At 37.5% G+C, this 12280-nt stretch overlaps 1 long non-coding RNA gene across 1 annotated transcript; it reads left to right on the top strand.

Moving 5' to 3' along the window:
• Positions 1 to 303: 303 nt before the first annotated feature.
• On the top strand, positions 304 to 9027 carry LOC107688301 (uncharacterized). Its single transcript, XR_001634222.1, has 3 exons — positions 304 to 375; positions 8148 to 8330; positions 8537 to 9027. It is a non-coding gene; the product is annotated as an uncharacterized LOC107688301 (long non-coding RNA).
• Positions 9028 to 12280: the final 3253 nt, after the last annotated feature.

The raw sequence follows: 12280 nt of genomic DNA, 5'->3' as shown, positions 1-12280 counted from the left end.
AAACAATTTTTATCTGTTACGTTACAGGAACAGTCCGAACAATCAAAACCTGAATGAAACTGACACTGCAGCACTAAATATGAGATGGAGCTTTAAGAACGAGCCAATTAACTATAATGAATGAGTTGGACATTTTAGCGATACATGGGCTATATGAGGAAAAAAGACGGGTTTGAACGATCTGATTCATTAAAATTAATTAATTGAACATTCTAGCGATACATATGAGAAAATAACTTTTAGAAAGTTCCGATTCATTAGAATGAATCGGACATTCCACCGCAACGTGTGTGAGAGGACCATTTAGAATTAACCGATTCACTTGAATGAACTGAACTTTCCAACGCTACAAAGAGAGAGGAACGTTGAGGTGAGGTGAGCGCGTTTGCTATTATTATTCCCTCTGCAGACATTAAAAAAAGCCAACAAACCACTACTCATTGGAAAATGTAGCTCATTACTGGAAAAGCTGCACTTTGAAAGCAGCCAGACTATTGCATGCTACTGAATTGTCACTCTCTAGCACCGATGGGAACAACAGCATAGGCCTATTGGTTAAGATTTAAAAAAATCCCACACAATGAGTTCACTGACCATCTGCACTCTTTCAAAACAAAATTCGGTCAGAATGTTTGACAACACTGAAAACAATGAAAACAACGGTGCATGTTTTTTACCACAGCACACTCTCTCTCTCTCTATCTGAGCTGTTATCTCAAGCACAGGTTGTCACAGGCAGTATGTTGATGGTGAATGCTAACAGATGTCACCAAAAGTCATAGCAGCTCTAAACAGTAAGTCTAGTTTTAAGGCACACACAAGCATGGTAGTCCAAGCGTTTCGGTGCTGAGACAGGCAGCGGGTCCCAGTTGAAACCATCTTACCGGAAGCTCCGAAGTGCTGTTCTCATTGCCCATCTTGTTAAGCGGGGCTGGTAGGTGACCCCTTCACATCAGACCAACAATGGCACAGGCCACCTCTGGCAGACTGAGGGACCGATGTGAAGAAAGCAGACACTGTCAAGGAATTACAAACTATTTCTTCGTCAAACATCCAGAGAAACACTGAGCTTTGAGCGATCAGGGAGTGAAATATGTGTAAGTATGTGTCATGTGTTGAGATTAAGAGGCTCTGATGAAAGCAGAACAAAGTGCAGAGATGCTGTCCAGTAGAACAACCTTCTCAGGGTGGTAGGAAAAAAAACTCTTATTAGAGTCATGGCCTTCAGGCAGTTTCACAGAATTTAAGAGTTATACAATAATTTATATAATACCTATCACGTAATGGCCCAAATTAATCATACAGCAAGTTTAAAACACCTCAATATTTAATTTGTACTGAAAACTCTTCAAACTCTTTTCAGTTTGAAGAAGTTCAGATTTCAAGTGCAGATCTGTAATGCAAATGTAAAGATCCTGAACACGAACAGGATCAATCAGATTGAACCAGCCAAAGCAAACAATCCAGGAGAAACAGTAACCATTCAATTTGATTCTGAAAAAAGAGGAACAATATAGCTAAAATCACAAGCTGGCCATAACAGAGAGTTTAGTATTAGTATTCTGTGATTTTGTTTTAATTTACTGCACCAGTTTACTGCATTTTATACAACAATACAAAGTGCTGGTCTGCCAGCACACAAAGTTAATACTTTTATTAATCATGGGAGCATTAAATTGATCAAAAGTGACAGTAAAGACATTACATGTCACAAAAGATTTCTATTACAAATAAATTATGTTCTACTGAACTTTCTATTCATCAAAGAATCCTGAAAAAACAATTCCAAAAAAATATAATAAGCAGCACAACTAAAGGATCATTTCCAAAGCATCATGTGACACTGAAGACTGAAGTAATGGCTGCTGAAAATTCAGCTTTACTATCACAGGGATCAATTACATTTTAAACTACAGTGCTGCTTGAAAGTTTGTGAATTTTCTATATTTCTGCATAAATATGACTCAAAACATAATCAAAATTTCAGACAAGTCCAGAAAATAGACAACGAGAACCCAAACAAACAGATGAGACAAAAATATTTTCTTTGCCATTTATTTACTGAGAAAAATGATCCAGTGTTACATATCTGTGCGGTGCAAAAGTATGTGAATCTTTGCTTTCAGTATCTGGTCTGACCCCCTTTTGCAACAATAACTGCAGGTAAATGTTTCTTGTAACTGCTGATCGGCTTGACTTCAACTCAGTGATGTTGGTGGGTTTCCTCCTATGAACTGCTTGCTTCAGCTCCTTCCACAACATTTCAATTGGATTAAGGTTCAGACTTTGACTCTGTCATTCCAAAACATTAACATTGTTCTTTTTTAACCATTCTTTGGTAAAACGACTTATGTTCTTGGGGTTGTTGTCTTGCTGCATGGCCTTTAGAATTTGCTGGTATAATTCAGAATTCATTACCCCATCAATGATGGCAAGCTGGCCCAGATGCAGAAAAACAGGCCCAAACCACGATACTACCACCACCATGTTTCACAGATGAGATAAGGTTGTTATGCTTGAATGCAGTGTGTTCTTTTCTCCAAACATAAAGCTTCTCATTTAAATCAAAAAGTTCTATTTTGGTCTCATCCGTCCACAAAACATTTCTCCAATAGCCCTCTGGCTTGTCCACATGATCTTTAGCAAACTGCAGACGGGCAGCAATTTTCTTTTTGGACAGCAGTGACTTTCTCCTTGCAACTCTACCATATACACCATGGGTGTTCAGTGTTCTCCTGATGGTGGACTCATTAACATTAACATCAGCCAATGTGAGAAAGGCCTTTAGTTGCTTAGAAGTTACCCTGGGTTCCTTTGCGACCTTGTGGACTATTACACGTCTTGCTTTTGGAGTTATCTTTGTTGGTGGACCACTTCTGGGAAGGGTAACAATGGTCTTGAATTTCCTCCATTTGTACATCTGTCTGACTGTGGATTTGTGGAGTCCAAACTCTTTAGAGATGGTTTTGTAACCTTTTCCAACCTGATGGGCAACAACAACTCTTTTTCTGAGGTCCTCAGAGATCTCCTTTGTTCGTGCCATGATTCACTTCCACAAACATGATCAGACTTTCATAGATCCCTGTTCTTTAAATAAAACAGGGCAGGCAATGACACCTGATAGTCATTTCACTGAATGAAAACGCCTCTGAACAGATGGACTCTTAATTTCACCTTCAAATTAACTGCTGATCCTAGAGATTCACATACTTTTGCACCGCACAGATATGTAACACTGGATATTTTTTCTCAATAAATAAATGAAAAAAAAAAATGTTTTTGTCTCATTTGTTTGATTGGGTTATCTTTGTCTATTTTCAGGACTTAAAAATCTGTAAAAAATCTGATTATGTTTTGAGTCATATTTATGCAGAAATATAGAAAATTCTAAAGGGTTCACAAACTTTCAAGCGGCACTGTATATAAAAACAGAAAACAGTTATATTAAATTCACAATATTAGTGCTGTACTGTAATTCTGAATAAATGCAGCCTTTTTGAGCATAAGAGACCTCTTATGAAAACATATATAAATTATATAAACATATATAATCATTTTAATGCACGTTTTTCTTTGACCATTAAGTCCAGTCATTAAGAATTTGTGTCATTACTTGATCGTTACTTGTCTGGTGACTTGCAAGCATGAGAACGACATTTTAATAGCATCCTTGATTTAAAGTTCCATTATCAAAAAATGGTAAGTTCGATTAACATCCATTAATCATTTCAAGCTGTCCACTTTTTTACCGTGCCACATTAAGAGAGCAATGTTTTCAGGCCCACTGCACATTTGGCTTGAGTCGCTCACTGTGTGAAGGTTAGTGAGAGTGGAGGAGTATGTCTTATTAGCCCATAAAAAAAGCTCTTCTAGATGGGTCTAACAGACCTCTGGCCAGAACCTCTTTTAAGAACACCACAAGCTCATTAGAAACATAAATCAGCTTCCTGGAGCATTTCGCACACACACTGTTGACCTGCGGCCAGCACAATGCAGAAAGCTCCAGGGCCCATCAGTCATGCTGCCGCCCACTCAAACAACCACAACTACAGCACGCTCTAATGTGGGGAAACTCAGTAAACGGGATCCCATCTATCTATCTAACCCTTCGGTGAAACACCATCTATCTACCTAGTGCTGTGAGGATTCATTGAGGGCATCAGCTGAAATTCAGACAGCATAAATACTAGTCCTAGATGTATACTAATACTACTAGATAGTTGGTTTTTAGTTTTTTCCAGTGGGCACAAGAGATATATTGTATGGCACAGTGGCACAGTTTTACAGTATAATTTAGTAGGAGTCTGATTTTGACAATTAGCGGTGTAAGTGGGTTAATCTGGTGCAGTAAACTCATCATTTGACAGATTGTGCTAGTGACTGAGGGTTTGGAGATTACTGCCAAAATCAACTAGTCAACAGCAGCTGCCCTCTGTCTCCCCCTGCTGTGAGCCAATACTCTGGAAAATGTGTTGTGAAAATTAGACATGGCCTAAGACTTAAAACAGCATAACCCACTAAATGGACTGTAATTTTATCCCTCACAGCCTCATTTTTGGTTACATCAAATTTTGTATGGTGTATCACCAATACATTCATAGAGTGGAATGTGTTTGGAAGTAAGTTGATTGAATGGGTATTTAGCTTTAAAAAAAAAAGTGATATGAAATATTATATAGTTTTGTGTATCACACAAGCTAAATTGAGCATAATGGGAAAATTAAAAATTAAAATACATTTATGCAGATTCTCTTCAATTCAAGAACCTATGGTCTCTGCAGAGTATAATATAAAAAAAGGTTATTATGAGATATTTTAGTTTAAAATAAGAAATAAAAGCCACACTGTGAGATATGAAGTCACACTGTCAGAGATAAGTCACAATTACAAAACAAAGTGGCAGTAAAGTCATATTGTAACTTATAAAATCACAATTTTGAGAAACAAAGTCAAAAGATGGAGATATAAAGTCACAAGTTGGAGATATAAAAATGTAATCCCATAATTACAAGCTTCCATAAGAAACAAATGATAGACTAACATGACCTTTATAATCAATATAGCATCTCCAAAAAACAAAACCATTGTGTCAAACAGTTATACAGATCATCTTGCTAGGCTATATCAGACTGCTGTGCTTCTGAAGTGTTTGTGTGTCCATGTGACTCTGCTGGGTGATCAGTGCCTGCTCTATATTTTGGCAGGAAGTGCAAACCTGAATACGAAACTTGTTATAAATAGATGCTGTTCCTGTCTGTCACTCGTTATTTAAGTCTTCCCGTCCAGCCATGAGTCATGTGCACCAGTTTCCCTTCAAAACAATCTGCCATGTAATAAATACTGTAGGCTTATACAATGACTTCCATGCAAATAATGTCTGAAGAGTCAAGTTTAGATGATCCCAACTTCTCATGGACCCAGACTGAGACAGACTTTCAGAAACAGCTAATCAATGAGATAAACAAGAGAGTAGACAAATGATGGCACTGCTTTAAACACTGAGTGAATGGAGTGTAATTCCAGCCCTTCTTATGTTTGTGTTTTGTTTGTCATCCAACATAAGAGCCAAAACACATCTAGACTTTTAGATCTAAATACTGCAGACCCATATCTTCCACTAATAATTAAACATTAGTACCTTCCTTTAGTGTGGCTAAATCACTTGCAAACATGACTACATGAATGCCTGCTGACATAGCAACACTCCTGAAGCGGAACAGGAACATGTCTTCTCTATTCCTGGACTACCAGCTTATCATTGAGAGAGAGAAAAAAATAGATTTTTTCACACAGCACAGAATTTGATGTGCTACAATGCTGCATAATATAACCATAAAACAAATTAAATGTTATTTTTTTCTTCTTTTTTTTTTCCATGAACTTCTGGTAAAAGAAGACTCTTGTAAACCCACACTAACACCTAAAGTGAACCAAATGGAAATCTAAAGAGAAAATCAAAAGGTTTACTAATACTACATTAGTAATGTAAACCATGAGAGTGCAATAAATCATCTAATTTGAACTCCTTATGGTCATTGTGTTAACTTCAAAAGCAGTAACAACAAAGTGAAGTCAAACTCACTCACCCAGCTCACAGAGGCAGAAGCAGTGCATTTATCCAAGCTCACAATGCCACACTTAATGTAGAGCTTTAGATTTAGTTCATTGCAGCTACACCGCAGTTAACAAGCTTGTCCACTCTTGAGATGACTGGCACATTGGGTTGCTCTATCTGCACAGAGTTCGAGCAGGCGAGAGGGGGTAAGCTGACAGGGAGATCATGGGGGGGCCGCACTGATTCTGACATGGCAGAGATGACAGAGTCAGCTGGGCGGTGCATGGCCCTTGGTAACACTTGCAAACAAACACAATGCCATAAATTAAGCAGAAAGGATTTTACCCTTCCCATAACCTCATTAGCCTGTCAACAGGGCCCCAAAACAATTACACAGCACTTGTCTGTGAGCTGTATACTCCAAAATAGTTTCACATTAAAAGACTGGAAGACCTCAGTCATATCAATGGCCTAATAAAAGATGTTTAATTTTTTACATAGAGCAGTGAATATAGCATTTCTACAATGGTATTCATCACTGAAAACTTTTGGGAAATACATTCAGGCTACTTGGTGTCAATATAATGCTCTATTTACATTGACAGCAATTTTACTGGAGGTCACCAAGTCACTGTACTGTTGATCACTAGTAGGTATTCACATTGCTGGATGCCCAAATAAAAAAAGGCAATCAATAAAATATATGCAATGAAATCCTTACAGAATTACTTTGGGGAATAAAATGCAACATAAAATAATACTTAGTGGAACTTTACAAGAGAAAGAAAGAAAGGCTCACTTATATAGTGTAGTAAAGTGCACTAAAAATGTGAAAACATATTTTTCTACCCAATTTACTCACATTAGTGTCACCAAAAGCAGTCAGGTTGATCCAGTTATATTAAATAGCTTTTCTAACTAATACAACTATTTAGTGAAGCACATTTTTACAATATAACTTGAAAAAAGGTTTATAGGGCACAAGAATATGACTTACCAAACCAGTGTTTTCAGCTCTGTCAGGCATCCTGCAAGACCTTTCATTCAATGGCTACTGCAACCGTTCTTGCTAAACTGCCTAGACTGTGATCTTCCCTTCCAATTTCAACTTCAATTCAGGTTTCCTATTGGAAAACCTTACAACGCATAATACATATATGCATTATTTATGTATTATCCATTGTCTGCTACCTGTTCACCTCACCTGTTTACACTCTTACACACACACCCCATACCATTTCACTTACTCACAAAATAATTATTCTCACCTTTCGCTACATAATACAGAAACCTGACCTTTTAAATGCATCAAGCAAAGTATTTATTGATCACTGAAATAAATATTTTTTTTAAAGCTGACAATCATGCAACACACCCCTTCTCCTCCCTGATACCATTATACAGTATTAAAATATTATATACCTATTATAATAAAGTGATTAACCAAATATTCCCATCCTTAATGCCCATTAAAACAAGTATAAAATGACTGTATCGCAAAATCACTTCAACTGCATAAACAAGGAATGCAGAATAATATGATTAATAAATAAGCTCTTATAGTCTATGAACAATCAAGGCTGATTTCCTATTCAGTTATGGATAATTATGAATTCACTTAATAGCAGATACTGAATGCACAAATATTAGTTGTTGTCAAGGGAATAAATTCATTTTTTGACTTCCTTATTTAATTCTCTCAAACTATGTCTATTCTCAGCACAATCTAGACTTCATTTGCTTGTTGCCAGTGTCTACTGCCTTTCATTTATCCATGTCTGTCATTCCTTTCCCTGCATCCTTTTCCCTCTCACTGTACAGATATTGTCAGGCATCTTTTTGCACCTCCCCCTCTTTTTTCCCCTTCCATTCCCGTCTCCTTTCACGCTCTTCATCTCCCAAGCTCCGACCACTACAGGCCAGTATGAGAAGAGACAGCCAAAAAAACATCCTTTTTCCTTCATATCCCCCTGACGTCAGCCCAGTCCAACACAAATACTCCCCACCATCCCCTTCTTCTGCCTGCACTGACAACCAGCGAACAGCCGGCAATGTCTTCCCACTCATTCTCATTTTGCCTTTCTGTCTGCAGTGTCTGAGATGCAGTGTTACCTGGCTGCGTGCGACTCCGATGCAGCTTCCCATCCTGTATTCCATGTCCTCCTGAGGAGAGGTGACAGAAGCACTACAAGGCTTGCAAAAATAGTCTCTCCAGGATTGCATCCCCACTACAAAGAAATGGCATCGCTGAGCAATGCAAGCAGGGTGTGAGCAAGTGAGTGCAAGCGTGCGAGGATACCCTCATATGTGTGTGTGTGAAAGTGTGTGTGAATAAGCCTCATCTACTGCAATGCCCAGGGTATAACTATGACATACAGCTCACTCTCTGTTATATAACAACACAATTATATAAATAGCACAGCCAAGGATTCAAAAAAAGTGTCTTGACATTTTTTCCTCTTTCTTCGTTGGCTTTTGCAGCGATGCTATAAGATGCTGCTCTGCAAGTGGGTAAAAAGCCCCTCTGTTATCAACAGCGACCGTCACACAAGCAGGGAGAGGAGGGGGAGGACAGAAAATACAGAAGCCAGATGAGAACGAGAAAATAAAAGAACAGAGCATCTGCAAGTTTAAAAGAGCAACAGCTGCAGGCATGACGACACGGTACTGAACATCAAAAGAAAATCACCAGAGGAAAAGTGATGGAGCCACTCAAGTGAAATGGGACAGTGGCAGAAAATAAAAGGAGAGTCAGGATGAGATAGATTAAGCTTTATGAAGATTGATGGACTGCATTTAAAATATTCATTCTTTAACTGGCATTAAAGTCAGCATCTATATCTATCATAATAAGTCCATAAAAAATGTATACTATAAAAATGTCATAACATTTTCTTATTGAGCCAATCATATTCAGATCTGCCTCCATTCAACACAATCCAATCAACAACCAGTGGATAAGATCGAGCCAGACCCACATTTGTTTATTGTTCAATATGCCATTAAACTGTGTCACAATACTGTAGTAAAGTTAGTCATAACTTCAGTTTCATGTTCACTCTTTTTCATCATTAACAATCAATATAAGATATGGATATATTGGTCAATACTGGATATTTAATTGTAGACATTCATTTCTGCCATTACTTGGTAATGGCTAACTTAAAGTGACAGCACTACATAATGACAAAGATTTAACCCTTTAGGTTTCTTAAAGGAATAGTTCACTCAAAAATGAAAATTTGCTGAGAATATATTCACCCTCATTCCATCCAAGACGTAGATGATTTTGTATCTTCATCAGAACAAATTTAGTGAAACTTTGGTGAAGCATTATATCACTTGCTCGCCAAATTTTCATTTTTGGGTGAACTAATTACTTTAAAAAAATAGTCATTTCCTATAATAATGAGCCTATAGGGCAGGGGTGTCAAACTCAATTCCTGGAGGGCCGGAGCCCTGCACAGTTTAGCTCCAACCCTAATTAAACACACCTGATCCAGATAATTAAGTCCTTCAGGCTTATTTAAAAACGACATGGTACTTGTGTTGGAGCAGGGTTGGAACAAAACTCTGCAGGGCTGCGGCCCTCCAGGAACTGAGTTTGACACCCCTGTTATAGGGAATATATTTATTGAGTTTTTCTCATGAAAAACATTCAAATTTCTCATCAAATATTCATCTAAAAATGAATAGTTATGCATATTTCATACTGTAAATGACAATGCAAATGCCGAAATGAAGCTTGACAACACTGAATAGACATTGACACAATTTATTGATTTTCGTTTTAGCCCATAATTAGTATTTAAGTCTAAATAGTATTGTGTTTTAATATCACTCATAACATGAAAATAATTAACAGTACTGGCCTGAATTCCATCCCTATGGAAAATGAGCTTTCAACAACCTTCACCTACCTCTGAAATAGAAAGCCATCTTTCCTTCTCAAATGAACATTTACAGATTAGACATTAATTTGTTTTGTTAATGCGTATCTTATTAATTGTATTAACTAAAAATGGACACCAGGAGTGATACTGCAGTTCTCTAAAAAAAATTAAAGGATAAAGTGTTAAATAAAGACTTAAAACTTAACAATACCTCATCTGAGAACATCTGAGGAAATCTGACAATAAATTTGGTAAATGGCAATTAAAAGCTACAAAATAAATAAGATAATTTTGTTTATGCTGCCATTTTCTTAAAAGTGAAACAGGATTTCAGCCACAAGAACTTTCCACCACAGTGACCCAAACATACGGAGCCCGGGAAGTCACCTGTAGGAGAAAAAAAACAACCCGTGGCGACGGTTTTGCAATCCGTCCCCTCAGTTTATAAACCGTACTCACGATTTCTTAAACTGTTCCCTCGGTTTAACAAATCGTGCCCAGGGATTAATAAACCGTACCCACGAATTTCCAATCCGTGCGCTCAGATTTTGTAAACCGTACCTTCGGTTTTTGAATCCGTACCCACAAATTCATAATCCGTGCGCACGCTTTCGCAATCCGTTCCCTCGGGTTTGTAAACTGTACTCACGGATTCATGCAGCAAGCTCCTAGGTAGCCTACATGTTAACAAATCATATTGTATATTGTTTTATTGCATATTATTATGTGAAATAGGCCTACAGCAAATTCTCTTAAGTGATTCTATCAATTGTAACGGTACGAGGTGGAATACTACGATTTAATAAGAAAGATAGATGTGCATCAAAATCTTTGTGATAATCTTAGCACTTGATTATTATTGTATAATAAACCTGGCTTTGTGACTGACTTTGGAGTCATTTGTTCCTCTTTTGTAAGTCGTTTTGGATCAAACCTTCTTCTAAATGCATATGTAAGCTAAATGTATAATAATAATAATAATAATAGCTATTATTATTATTTTAATTTATAGGCTAAATAAATGAGTGCACTTAAGACAGTAAAATGTTTGTCATAAAATAATTCATGAATGCTTTATTTTTAAATAACCTTTTACAGTTTTGGAGCTGTGTTTGTGTACTATTCATTCTTAACATATTTCATTCATTCATTCCCAGACTTATTTAGGTGATTTTATTACTAAGCTTTTTCCCCCAGAGTCAGATGCATGCGTCACTGTTAAAGTTATTATTAAATAACTAGGCCTATTATAACATTGCATTCAGTTAGAGAGCAAAGGAATGACAACATAACCGATACATTATTGTTTTTTTATTGCTTTTTACCTTCTTCTCTCGAAACTCTATCGTTTTATTTTTTAGAAAATTCAGGAAATGTTCTATTCTTCTTTTTAGCGTTTATTTTAGGCTATAAACCACAGGCGGAGGTGTTTTATCCTATTGGTGATTAATATAAAATAAACGCTAAAAAGAAGACTATTTTGTGAGTGCGGATCATGGTCTCATAGCTACTATGAAAAATAATGTTTAATAACACAATACTATATGCATCCCGCACCGTGGTTGAATCTGCCGGTGGGGGCGGGGCCACAAATCCACGAGTTTACAAACACGAGGGACCGGATTGCGAAAGCGTGCGCACGGATTATGAATTTCTGGGTACGGATTCAAAAACCGAAGGTACGGTTTACAAAATCTGAGCGCACGGATTGGAAATTCGTGGTTACGGTTTATTAATCCGTGGGTACGATTTGTTAAACCGAGGGAACAGTTTAAGAATTCGTGAGTACGGTTTATAAATTGAGGGGACGGATTGCAAAACCGTCGCCACGGATTGTTTTTTTTTTCTCCTACAGGTGACTTCCCGGGCTCCGTACTACCATGTATGCATAGCGAGACATAAAACAGCACATACCCTGATTAAACAAAGCACACCGACAAGCACAAAAGCCTATAAAAAAAATTTGAAATTAAGATCGAAAAAAATAATATATGAAAATGTTAAACAAAAACAACTGCTGTAAGAAATCAACAAAAACAACAGCTGCCCAATACGGAGAACCGGGGCGAAAGTAACGCGGGACAAAAGTAACAAAGCGCTGCTCACATCGTCTCCAGCCACTTGACAGGAGCGTCTTCGGTCCACTGAAGCGATATATAAACACGGCAGCAGATCACTGGATGAGAACACACCCTGGAAAAACTTTGACCATCTATGATGTTCCAAGCCTAGTGGCCACAGCTCTACCACGAGCAGCGACACCCAGAAACATAACGTCTGGCTTTGTGTGCACTGGCATCTGCCCCTTTAACCCAGATATTTTTGAGGAGCA

The sequence above is a fragment of the Sinocyclocheilus anshuiensis genome, unplaced genomic scaffold, assembly GCF_001515605.1.
Source record: "Sinocyclocheilus anshuiensis isolate Anshui unplaced genomic scaffold, SAMN03320099.WGS_v1.1 scaffold809, whole genome shotgun sequence".
Taxonomy (NCBI): Eukaryota; Metazoa; Chordata; class Actinopteri; order Cypriniformes; family Cyprinidae; genus Sinocyclocheilus; species Sinocyclocheilus anshuiensis.
This window is presented reverse-complemented; position numbering and strand designations above follow the sequence as displayed.